Below are 13,857 nucleotides of genomic sequence, written 5' to 3' on the forward strand. Positions count from 1 at the left end.
TTTATTTTATTTTATTTTATTTTATTTTATTTTATTTTATTTTATTTGAGAGCGTGAGAGTGATCGGGGGTGGGGGAAGGGCAGAGGGAGAGGGGGGGAAAATTCCAAGCAGGTTCCATACCCAGCACAGAGCTGGAGCCAACACAGGGCTCAATCTCACAACCCTGAGATCATGACCAGAGCTGAAATCAAGAGTCATATGCTAAACTAACCGAGCCACCCAATCACCCCAGCACATTTTAGGGCTGGCTGCCCTTGGCCCATACAGAAACATATGCAAAATTTTTAAAGCATTTTTGTCTGTTTATAAGTAAATATGAGTTTGTCTTTTACTATTTTGGCCTTTAATTGATAATTATCAGTCAGTCAGCTCTGAATCGGTTTAAAGTAGATAATCATATTGTTAACATTTACTAAATGTTTATTATATGCACTTTACCTGGAATAATTCATTTAATCCTCACAGAAACCTGGTGAGATGGATACCATAGTATGCCCATTTAATAGCTGAGGAAAGTGAGGAAAAATTAACTAAGCAAACACTATGTACAGATACTATGTGCTTTGTATTTGGTATTTCATATACTCCTTTAAAAAATAGCCATGAAGAGCACTCAGTCAGTTAAGTGTCTGCCTTCAGCTCAGGTCATGACCGTGGGGTCCAAGAATCGAGTCCTCCATCGGGCTCCCTGCTCAGCGGGGAGCCTACTGCTCCCTCTCCCTCTGTCCCTCTGCCTGCTTGGGTGCTCTCTCTCTCTCAAATAAATAAAATCTTTAAAAGAAAGTTAAAAAATTAAAAATAGCTATGAGATTCGATTATTTTTCCTATTTTATAGACAAGGAAATTGAGACTCTGGTGAATTTGTTTTGAGGTGGTACAACTAGTAAGTGATGGCAGAAGGATTTTAATCCAAATCTACCTATTAAACCAAATTCCTGGCTCATGTAATTTTGAAAAGCTAGAAACAATAACAGCAACCCTTACTAAACAAGTCTTGTCTCCTATAAATTTCCTAAGCACCTTCCCACAATTTACCACTATTAGGATCCCAACACCCCCTTTTCCTTTGTTTATTCACTGCTTCACAATCTATTGCTCTTTGTTAAAATGGCACATAAACACCCAGGTCTAACTGCCTCTTTGGGTTTTCATCTCTTTTCTGTGGAGCCCCTTTACACATAAGAATATTAACATCAATGAAGAAACATATGGTTTTTCTCCTGTTAATCTGTTTTCTGTCAATTTAATTTGCAGGCCTCCAGTAACTAAATCTAAAAGGGTAGAGAAAGGTTTTTTTTTTTTCTCCCCTATACTGGTCAGCATTGTGTTACTTGTATGTCTTATTTTGGTAATAAGAAAAAAATAATAAAAGAAGTAATAAAAGAAAAGGCATTAAATGTGGTGGTGGGAGTGTATGTGTATATATATGTATATATGTGTATATGTACATGTATATATACACATATATATGTGTATATGTATATGTACATATACATATATAGAGATACTTTTTTTTCCTAATTGCCTGCCTGTCTTCTCTCTTGCCTAAATGGAGTTGAGCAAAACTCCTCTACAACATACATGAACAAACAATTCACACAAAGACTATTAGTAAATTATGTACATGAAGTACTTTACCACAGCAGTATTTGTAACAATGGCAAAACACCACCTAAATGGCCTGAAATAGTAAATAGTGAAATGAAGTATACACATACCAACTCGATGACATTTAATTCTTAAAATATGAATTCTGTAAATAATGGAGCAAGATAGGAAATTATAATGGTAAGTAAGGAGAATATAAAATAAAAGTATTCCTAGACTATGATTGCAACAGTGCAAAAAACAAAACAAAAGGACATTAGCCAATGAGCAAAATAAGAAGGGAGCACAAATAAAATGAGAATAACTGATGTCTGAGACCAGAGGAATGTGGCTGAAGTCTTTTTTGTATTCATTACTGTTGTTGTCATACAGTTGCTTAAGCCATAGATGAAATCCAAGGTCTAGAACAGAAACAAATGGGTGGAAGTGGAAGAAGCAGCCATTAGGCAGTCCTTTAGGAATTTTGCAGTAGATGAAGCAGAAAATGGATAGTATCTGAAAAGCAGTGGTGTGTGCTGTCAAGGGAAGGGAGGGGCTTTTTTGAAGATTGGAAAAGGATCTACATGTTTTTATGCTGATGGGAATAATCTACTAAAAAGGAGGAAAAGTGATGCTGGAGAAAATTCTTTCATCCAGGGAGAGGAAATGTGACCCAAGGCTTAGGTGGGAGTGGGCAGAAGGCAGGTCAGGGGCCGGGTGATGTATATGAGAGCAGATGCAGGTAGTCGGATGGTTATTTGACGGTGGGAAGGTAAAGAAATTCTATGCTGATTGATTCCATTATCTTCAGTAAAATAAGAAGCAAACAAGGTGTCAACTGAAAGTGAGGGTTGTTGGAAGTTCAAGCAAAAAGAAGTGTGAAATGGTCTTAGAGATTGAAAGAGTTAATGGATCAACACAGTATGGTCGGATTTCCTGAGAACTGAGGGTCTGTTAGAGGTTAGGGCAATAACAGGTCTTATTGACATCTCCCATGCAAGACAATCTGTCTCAACTATATAATGGCAACGCTTTGCACACAGGCTTTCTTTTTTCTAGGACTTTTTTTTTTTAAGATTCATTTATTTATTTTAGAGACAGAAAGAGAGAGAGCAGGGGGAGGGGCAGAGGGAAAGGAAGAGAATCCCAAGCAGACTGAGTGTGGAGCCTGATGCAAGGCTTGATCCCATGATCCTGAGATCATGACCGGAGCCAAAATCAAGAGTCAGAAGCTCAACTGACTGAGCCACCCAGGCGCCTCTCTTTTTTCTATGATTCTTAAAGAAAAGAGTTCAGTTTCAGTATGATAAGTTGATATTATATTCCCTTTTCATTTTATGTGTGAACAGTGATGTTGAAAATACACTGAGCAGTTGTCTTGAAGTCTCAGCTTACATTTACTCTCTGAATGTTTTATCATTATACAAGAACATTCTCTAGAAACATCAGAATGAGCTGACCCTAGGCACTGACAACACCACCCATCAGAAGCCATGACCCGTGATTTATGGGTGTGAATTAGATTGTAGAATCTCAAGAGATTTGATACCCCTCAGCAACTGCAAAAAATAAAGAAGTCTGTATCATATTGCTTCATATGAATGATGTAGTTTTGGTTTTTTTAATTTGATGGCTTTAAGTGAAGACAGGGCCACACAAATAGCATGACTAACCCCTCTCTAAAGTTAAGATACTTTTTGCAGCCTACACACTGATGTCATTAAGAGTACTTAATACCAGTGATGTAGACATGATTGCACACTTTAATTTATTCTAAGTGGATCAGGAGATGGGGAAGAGAAATGAATAGGGAACTCTGAGGGAAAACAAACACATTAAAAGAAAAAATAAAGTTAAGACTAGATAATTGACCAGAAAAATGATCAGTGTATATTTTATCTTTTGTTCCTTTAAAAATATATATTATATGGGGAACACAATGAGCAGAAAGGAACAGTTAAAAAGTAGATGTACCTGACTGGGATTTCCTTTATATTCCCCCAAATGTCCAGCTCATAGGGACTTCTGTGGTCCATCTTTGTGCAGAGATGAGACTCTTTCCCTTCCAGACTAAAAGTTAAAATTCCGGATGTTTATAGCCTAAAGTTATTGCCTGTGAATCTGGTAACTTGACCAGAGAGTGTTGCTTTGAACATTGGTGTTTTAGGCACTTCTCGGATAACTGAAATGACTGTGCCTTAGCACTTGCCACACATAAGACTAACGACTCACAAAATAAAACAAAACAAAAAAATAAATGTCCAATAAACTCATGAAAAAAGTGTTCAATTTCTATAATAACTTTAAAAATCCAAGCTAAACCAGTAGTGAACTGCTATTTTTTTTATGTCAAGTTGTTCAACAACTGTATTTAAGACAATACTGAGATAAAGAGAATGTAGAAAAAGAGAGATTCCCACCACGCTTTTGGAAAAAGTATAAATCGACACAATTTTTTCAAACCAACTTGATAAAATGTACCCAAAGTCTTAAATTATTCATCTATTCCATCAAAAGTACTATTGAGTGTTTTCTATATCAAGGCCTGGAAATCACATTCTATCAGTGAATTTACATAAATAATTACAAGTACAATGAGTCTTGTGAAAGGGAAATCAAAAGGAAATAAAAGCAAGGAATTAATCCTAAAAAGTAACCAGCATGATGCAATAAAATGTAATTGAAACAGTGAGAACTACCTAAATGTCCACAGTGGATTAAATAAATTATGGTATATCCATGCAATGAAATAATGTGATGTCATGAAGAACAAACTTACAGGAAAATACTTAATGACATATAAAAATGTTCATAATATACGGACAAATGGTTAACGGTGGTATAGAAGTGTGTTCAGTATGGCCCAATTTTGAAAAACAGAAGAAAACTATCTATCTCTATCTTTACCCACTTATCTAAGAAGGATGTCCCAGCATAATGTTACCAAATGATAACTGCTGCAACAATATTTTCTTCTTTGTGTTTATTGTCATGAACATTCCTACAGTTGCAAAAAAAAATAGTAACAAGTATTTAATTGAACTCAGGGTAACTGATATTTGCAAGAGAAGACTTAAGGAACATATTACTCAGCCACCCTTCCAAATTATCTAAAATCTGGCCTAATTTAAATAAGATCAACAGAATACAATGTTTCTCCTACAGAAATGCTTTTACAGAGTTGTGACTGTTGAATTCAGCTTTATTAAGGCATTCTGAAGAACATTTCTTAATCTTAGGCAAAATTACAGTCCACTTACATTGATCCTTATGTTACTCACTGCTCATTTTATAAGGAGCCGCTCAGCATGTTTGTAAAGAATTCATGCCAGGAAAGCCTACTTTCCAGTGAGTTTTATCAAACAACACAGATTTTAGAGCATGTCTTGCTTTTTTTATTACCTTGTCTGCCAGGAAGATTAGAGCTAAATTCAGTGATTGATTAATGTAAAGATCCAGCCCCTAGTCCAGTTAGTTCTATCTGCTTATTTTTATAATTTTGAACTCTGTCTTTTCATAGGCAAATTACCTCAAATTAGTTTTCAAAATAGACATGCTAAGTAGAGAGATGTAGAATTGGAAACTAGTACTCTTTTGCTGTTTGTATATGTGCAGAATGTTAAAGGGTTGTAAAATAGTTGTCCTTGTAATAGTCAAAATGTTTTTCCTGATTAGCTTAGCCTTTTGCATGGACAGTGAAAACATTAACTTTAGCTCAGTCTATTTGAATTGCAGTGGTTCTAAATTGAATCTACACTGTAATTTCATTTCTCGATGAGTAAACTACTGGCCAAAACATTAGCTTTTCAGAAAGCATAATGTTCTAGAGAATTTGAATTAATGAAATACATTTTAAAAAATTTATTTTATTTTTTCTTGATTCCGATATAATTAACATACAGTGTTATATTAGTTTCAGATATACAATATAATGATTCAGCAACTCTATACATTACTCAGTGCTCATCATGATAAGTGATGAAGATGATCTTCATCCCCTGCACCTATAATGAAATGCATTTTTCTATCATAGAGGGAATATTGAGAAAACATTTGAAGTTTTCAAGTCTAGTTAACTCCTGTTCCAGCTTTTTTTTTTTTTTTTATAAATCATTACTCATTCTTTCTGTATTTCTTTTGTGAGAAGACCTTAACCTTAAGAATACTGATTTGAGATAAAATTTTGTTTTCTCCAAATGACTAGGGGCTGCGGTGTTTAAATGACCTTCTTCATCCCAGGGGATGACTACTATAGGTCAGCCTTGAAATCATTGGCTGAAGAGCTACAAAGTCATAGTTTTGGCTGAGGTTATAGTAGACTTGGACTACAGACAAAGCTGATGCTTCCTCACTGATGAAAGAAAAAAATATTCAATCCTGTCCTCTGAACACAAATAAACACTGGCTATACCCAGCCAGTTTTGGTGGGTTGGAGTTTAATAATATTTCTAAATGTGGTATGCATTGCTGTTTGACCATATGTGGTCAGGTTAAAGTTAAATGTTTGGCAAGATATCTGGGAAAATAGAAGTATTTCCAAGGAAGGAGAAAGAATCTTAAAACTGAAGAGATGAAAGAACTCTATTCTTGGTCTATTCCATTCTTTTGTATCCAGACAGACTAACAAAGGAAGAGTCTATAAGTGGATATCATATTAGGAGAACTGCAGGAAAAGTGTTCTTGTAACTTCCTGCTGTAATGCTCCCTAATTCAGTCTTTGACTAGAAGCTGATGATACATGGGAATTTGCATGATTACCACAATACATGATTATGGTAATGAGAATTGCCCTGTTTCAAAAACCATCTGTCTTATCAGTGTCCCTTTAAGAAATGAATGTTCCACATGTGATCTGTTCAAAGTTCAGAGGAACTGTAACCACTGACCATCTGGTCACTAAACATTGTAGCTTTTTTTGGCAATTATTCACCCTCCTGGTTCCTACTAACCATATGTTCTTATAGGGAGGTAGGGGGTGCAGAAGTCATCAGAGAGCTGTCCCCTAGAACCCCACAGGACATAGCCACAGATGGCTGACTCACAGCATCTTCACTTTCTGGACCCTCTGCATTTACCTTTTTGTGTGTGTGTTTTCGGTTTTTTTTTTTTAAGGAATTTCACATCAAATTCTTATATTTTTCTTACTACATGTATGATAAAATAAGTTATTTAAATGGGAAAATAATGCATGTAATATATGCATATGGTTAAAAAATCAACGAGCACAAAAACAAGACAATTGAGAAGTCTTTTGTAGTTTCTAGTCCCCAGTTCTCCCTAGAGACAGGCATTCCTGAAATACTCTGTGCCAATAAAAGCATATATATTGTGGGTGCATGTATTTTTTCCCACCATGAAAATGGAAGCACACTATACACATGGCAGCACACCTTATATTTTTCACTTGTTTTCCACTTTTCAATATATCTTGGAGATCATTCCATAGCCATACCTAAAGATCGACTTCATTTTTTAAAAAAACTACATTCGTTCACTACAGAATCGCATCTGGTAGTGATAGGCTCTGAAAAAAGTATTTATTAAATGAATGACTCTACCATAATTTCTTTTACAGGCCCCTACTGATAACCCCCACCCCAATCCCTGCTTTTTTTTCTTCTGTCGCAGCACGAAGCCCAACAAGAGATCAAGACCTGAGCTGAAATCGAGAGTTGGATGCTTAACCAACTAAGCCCCCCAGGTGCCCCTGATAACCATTTTTATTGCTTAATTCCAGGCTTTTGCAACCATTAGCAAAGCTGAAGTACGTGTGTTCACACATCTTTGGACACATGTATGAATACGTTGGTAGGATAAATTCCTAGAAAAGAAACCGCTGGTTCAAAAGGCACACTTATTTCAAATTTTGAATGCTCTTGCCAATTTGATCTCCCACCAGCAGTGACAGAGAGAGTGCCTGTTTCCTCCTGTTCTCTAAAGCTATATATTAAACTTTCTTACTATGTCCATCTGAGAAGTAGAACAGTATCTCTCATTCTAGGTTTAATTTGCATTTCTTTTACTCACATGTTTGATATTTCATTTATATATTTTACAAGATTATCTATGTAAATATTATGTGCTTATCTATATATTTTGTATCTCTTTTTCTATAAACTACTTGTTCATATTCCTTTGCCCATGGGTCTTTTCTCGGTGATATTTAAGGTCTCTTCACGGTTTAGAAGGTTCCCTTTGATGTCATGGACACTGCATATCCTCCCAGTTTGTCATTTATCTTTTGAGTTTGTTTAGATCAGGGACAACACTGGTGGTGGGTACTTGCACTAAACCTACATAACCGAAGGTTTCATTCATAGCACTTTCCCCAAACCAAGGAGCAGTTTGTCCCAAAGATAAATTCAGGTTCCCACTTCTTTCAAGGTTGCTTTAAGATGACAGGTTTTCTGTTGTTGTTTTCATTTTAAAGTCCCAAATGGGAGCCCTGTCTATTCCCACGAGCCCCAGACTCGGGGTGCCATCTCAGGCTGACAGAACGTTGAGTCCCAGAGGCTCCCACATGCACACATCCCCTCAGCTATCAAGCCCTCAGGACTGTTGGACAGGCCATGCCATAGCCTGCCAGAACATCTTGGGAAAGCATTTCCCACCCTGCGCCCTTGTTGCGTAGGTTTGAATGCTGTTTCCGGTCAGCCCCCATGTGTGGGACTAGTGGCCAGTAAGGCCACCTTGATGGATTCCCAGGTGTCTCCCATCTCACACAGCCCAATTCAGGCCCAGCATCTAAGATAACAGGTTTTTTCTTAGTTTTGGAACATTAAAAGAAAAAAAAAGTACCTTGAATTGAGGGTCAGGATGCTCCTTTAAACTAATGTCAAAATAAAAACAAATGGACAATGAAATTAGCATCTGAGCAGATTACACAGAAGATAAAGAATAACAGGGCCTTCAGGTAAAGGGCCATCTTTGTAATATATTTATTACTAATAACAATTTTTTGAATGGAATTAATATAAGGATGGCTGAGCTCCTTCTTTGATTTGCTAGCTCTTCCCACTTAATTCTTACTCTAGAGTTGAGCTAATTAAAAAATATAGACCATATGAATAAACCTATTCCTTCTAGCATCACTCTCTATAAAAAAATAAAAGAACGAGTCTTTGTGGTTGTCCATTGGTCCTCAGGAAAGCCCCAAAGATAGTTTAAGAGTAAAAGACATCATGATGTTTTAATTTTTCTGAGCTTAGGGGTTGAACTTGGGAAAGTAAAATCAAAGAGTCTAATGAGAAGAGACTAGTTACTTGATTAATAGAGTCACAGAGATGCCTGAAAACAGTGAATGACTAGGTTGGCTATTTAGTTAGAGTGACAATACAATATTTAAGAATAAAAATTGCCAAATGTACCATAATTAAGTCTTGGCTATTTCAGAAACCTTCAGGTGTATGTAGTTTGTTTATTTGTTTTTCAAAATCAAGAATACAAAGTCAACTTAAGGCACAGAACATTATTCTGGTGAGATCAGGATCTGCTACCTGGGCATAAAAGGTGAAGAGTACCTTTTTATTATCTCTTAGGGAAAAAAAATAGAGTGGCTCACTGTATTATATCACAGCTGATAGTCATAATGATGACTTGAGAACTGATAAAATTATTTCTGATGTACAAGGTTTTAGAAGATAGTCATTTCTGCATTTTAGTGGGATTTCATAAGGAAATAAGTTTAGTGTGGTTTCATTAAAAAACAGTTAACATTTAGAGTTCCACAGTCACTGACCACACCCATACATAATGTAGATGAGGAGTGGTTTTCAAAAACAATTTTTTAAAACGAACTTAATGCATGCATTCATTTAAAAATATTTGTTCAGGGCGCCTGGGTGGCTCAGTTGGTTAAGCGACTGCCTTCGGCTCGGGTCATGATCCTGGAGTCCTGGGATCACTCCCGCATTGGGCTCCCTGCTCAGCGGGGAGTCTGCCTCTCCCTCTGACCTTCTTCCCTCTCATGCTCTCTCTCTCTACGATTCTCTCTCTCTCTCTCAATAAATAAATAAAAATCTTAAAAAAATAAAATAAAATAAATAAATACTTTAAAAAAATATTTGTTCAGGCCCTGCTTAGTGCCACAAGGCCCAAGGATACAACAATATTTAGGGTAGAAAGATCCCTCCTTTAAGGGATCTTGTGTTCTATTGGAGTAAAGGGACTGACAATAAATAAGGATACAAATAAACAAGATACAGTTTTAGATAATAAGTTTTATGTGATAGGGGCGCCTGGGTGGCTCAGTCGTTAAGCATCTGCCTTCGGCTCAGGTCATGATCGGATCGAGCCCCGCATGGGGCTCCCTGCTCGGCAGGAAGCCTGCTTCTCCCTCTCCCACTCCCCCTGCTTGTGTTCCCTCTCTCGCTGTGTCTCTTTCTATCAAATAAATAAATAAAATCTTTTTAAAAAATAATAAGTTTTATGTGATAGTAGCCAGAGGTTATTTATATAAAATAAAAATAATTTGACCACCCAGAATAATCAGTACTAACATTTTAATATATCTCCTCCTAATATGTGTTTGGGAGAATCTATATGGCTGCATAGCACACATTAGTTTGTATGAAATACAACATGATTTATTCAAATTAATTTGTTCACTTTTATTTAGATGGTCTCTCATTTTTCTCCATTAATAATCAATGTTATAATGAAACCAAAGTTGCTAACATCTGTGATTTTTTTCTTTAAACTTCTTGCACCAAAATTTGTTGGCTCAAATGAAATTTAATTTCAAAAATTGAAGGACTTGATGCACATACTTTTAAACTGTCCTTCCAAAATGCTACAATAATTTATCCTCCATCCATCAGTTCATGAAGTCTCCAGTTCACCTAATTCTGTTTTCTTATATGCACCCCTATGTTTACTGCAGCATTATTTAGAATAGCCAAGATGTAGAAGCAACCCAAGTGTCTGAAGACAGATGAATGGATAAAGATGTGTTATGTACACACACACACACACACACACACACACACACACACACACAATTGGGATATTAGCCATAAAGAAGAATGTAGATAAACCTAGAGGGCATTATACCAAGTGAAAGAAACCAGACAGAGAAAGACAAATACCATATGATTTCACCCATATGTGGAATAAAAAATAAATAAATAGATAAACAAATACCAGAAACAGAATCATAAATACAGAGAACAAACTGGGGAGGATGTTGGGGGGACAGGTGAAGTAGATGAAGGGGATTATGAGGTATGAACTTCCAGTTATAAAAGAAGGAAATCATGGGGATGAAAAGTACGGCATAGAGAATATAGGCACTAGTATTTTAATAACATTCTATGCTGACAGACGGTAACTACACTTACCGTGATGAGCATAGTGTAATGTATAGACGTATTGAATCACTGTATTGTACCCCTGAAACTAATGTAACACTATATGCCAACTATACTTCAATAGCAGTTCACCTCATTCTTGACAATACTGACTAATACCAGTTCTTTTTTTCTCTCAACTTTAGGGGAGAAAATTTTCATTTTTATTCTAACATGCATGTCTTTGTTCTAAAATGTAATTTACATACCATAACATTCACCATTTTAAAGCGTACAATTCAGTGTGTTTTTAGTATATTCATAAAGTTGTGCGACTGTCACAACTATCTAATTCCAGAGCTTTTTCATCACTCCAAACAACCACCACAAACCCATACCTACCTCAGTCACTCCCGATTTCGCTCTTCTTCCAGGCCCTGGTAACTGCTAATCTGCTCTGTGTTTCTACGGATTTACCTGGTCTGGACATTTTGTATACACTACAATATGTGGGCTTTTCCATCTGGCTTCTTTGACATAGCATAATGTTTTAAGGTTCATCCATGTTTTAGCATGTATCAGTACTTCATTTCTTTTAATTGCCAAATAATATTCCATCATACGGACATACACATTTTGTTTACCCATTCACCAGTTGATAGACATTTTGGGTTGTTTCTACTTTTTGGCTATTATGAATGATGCTGCTATAAACAGTCATTGACTTATTTTTGTGTGGCCATATGTTTTCATTTCTTTTGTATATATATGTACGAATGGAATTGCAAGGTCATATGGTGACTCTGTGTTTAATTTTTTGAGGAACTACCATACCAGACTGTTTTCTACATCAGTTTTGTGTTCCCACCAGCAATGTGCAGAGGTTTCAATTGTTCCACACCCTTGACAACACTTGTTATTTTCTATTTTTTAAAATTATAATGATCTTAGTGGGTGTGAAGTAATATCTCATTGTGGTTTTGATTTACAGTTCCCAATGATTAATTATGTCGAACACCTTTTCATGTACTTATTGGCTATTTTTTTCAAAGATTTTTTATTTATTCACTTGAGAGAGAGAGAGAAAGAGTGAGCAAGAGCATGAGCAGGTGGGGAGGGTCAGAGGCAGAGGGAGAAGCAGACTCCCCACTGAGGGAGCCCGATGTGGGGCTCCATCCCAGGACCCCGGGATCATGACCTGAGCTGAAGGCAGATGCTGAACCTACTGAACCACCCTGGTGCCTCTGGCTATTTTTATACTTCTTTGGAGAAATGTCTATTCAAATACTTTACCTACATTTACTTTTAAAATGGGTTGTCTTTTTATTGTTGAGTTGTAAGAGTTCTTTATATATTTTAGAGACTAGATTCTCATCATATATATGATTTGTAAATATTTTCCCTTATTCTCTGGGTTCTTTTTCATTTTCTGAATAGTGTGATGCACAAAAGCTTTTAATTTGGATGAAGTACAATTTATCTATTTTCTTTTGTTACTTGTATCTTTAGTGTCACATCTAAGAAACCATTGCTAATCCATGGTTGCACAGAATTACACCTATATTTTCTTTTAAGAGTTTTAGAGTTTTAGCTCTTACATTTAAGTCTATGATCTTTGTTAATTTTTTTATATGGTATAAGAGGTCCAAATTCATTTTTTTCAACATGAATATCAGTGTTCCAGCACTATTTGTTGGAAAGACTATTCTTTCCTCATTGAACGGTCTTGACACCGTTGTTGAAAGTCAGTTGATCATGAATATCAGTTTATTTCCTGACTGTCAATTCTATTCCTTTGATATATATGTCTATCTTTATTCTAGTACATTGTAGCTTTGCAGAAAATTTTGAAATCAAGTCTTTCAACTTTGCTTTTCTTGTTTAAGATTGTTTGGGCTATTCTGGGTCCATATTAATTTTAGGATCAGCTTGTCAATTTCTTAAAAATAAAAGAAGTTGGAAATTTTGACAGAATGCGTTTAGTCTGTGGATCAATCATCTTAACAATATTAAGTGTGCCAATCTATGAATACAGATGTCTTTCCATTTATTTACATCTTCTTTAATTTCTTTCAGACAATGTTTTCTAGTTTTCAGTACACAAGTCTTGAACTTTTTGGTTAAATTCATTCCTAAATATTTTATTCTTTTTTGATGATATTATAAATGAAATTGTTTTCTTAATTTCATTTTCAAGTTGTTCTTTGTGAGTATAAAGAAGTACAACTGATTTTAATATATTGATCTTGTACCCTGCAACCTTGCTGAAGTCATTTATTGACTCTGATTGTGTATGTGTGGGTGAATTCTTTAGGGTTTTCCATCAGATCATAACATCTGAAAATATGGTTTTACTTCTTTGTGATCTAGGTGACTTTTATTTCCATTTCTTGCTCAATTCCCCTTGCTAAAGTTTCTACTATAGTGTTAAGTAGAAGTGGTGAGAGTAAACATCCTTCTTTTGTTCCTGATTGTAGGAGGCAAATTTTCTTTTCTTTTTCTTTTTTTACTATTTTAAGTATTATGTTAGCTGTGAGTTTTTCATAAATGCCCATATCAATTTGAGGAAGTTCTCTTCTATTCCTAGTTTGTTGTGTGTTTGGTTTTGCTTTTATCATGAAAAGGTGTTGGATTTTGTCAAATACTTTTAAAATGTCCATTGAGATGATCGTGTTTTTTTATCCTTTAAACCTTTAAGCACCTATTAAAATGGTGTTTTACTTTGACTGATTTTGCTATGTTTAACCAAACTTGCATTTCTGGAATAAATCCCACTTGGATATGATGTATAATCCTTTTTCTATGTTGCTAGATTCTGTTCGATGGTAATTTATTGAGAATTTTTGCATCTGTATTCATAAGGAATATTGGTCTATAATTTTGTATTCTTGTGATGTCTTTATCTGGTTTTGATGTCAGTAAAATAGTAGCCTCTCGAATGAGTTAGAAAGTATTACATCCTCTTCTATTTTGTTCTTGTTT

This window comes from Callorhinus ursinus, unplaced genomic scaffold (assembly GCF_003265705.2).
Source record: "Callorhinus ursinus isolate GAN/ISIS: 27379988/994484 unplaced genomic scaffold, GSC_fseal_2.0 scaffold4, whole genome shotgun sequence".
NCBI classification, from domain to species: Eukaryota; Metazoa; Chordata; class Mammalia; order Carnivora; family Otariidae; genus Callorhinus; species Callorhinus ursinus.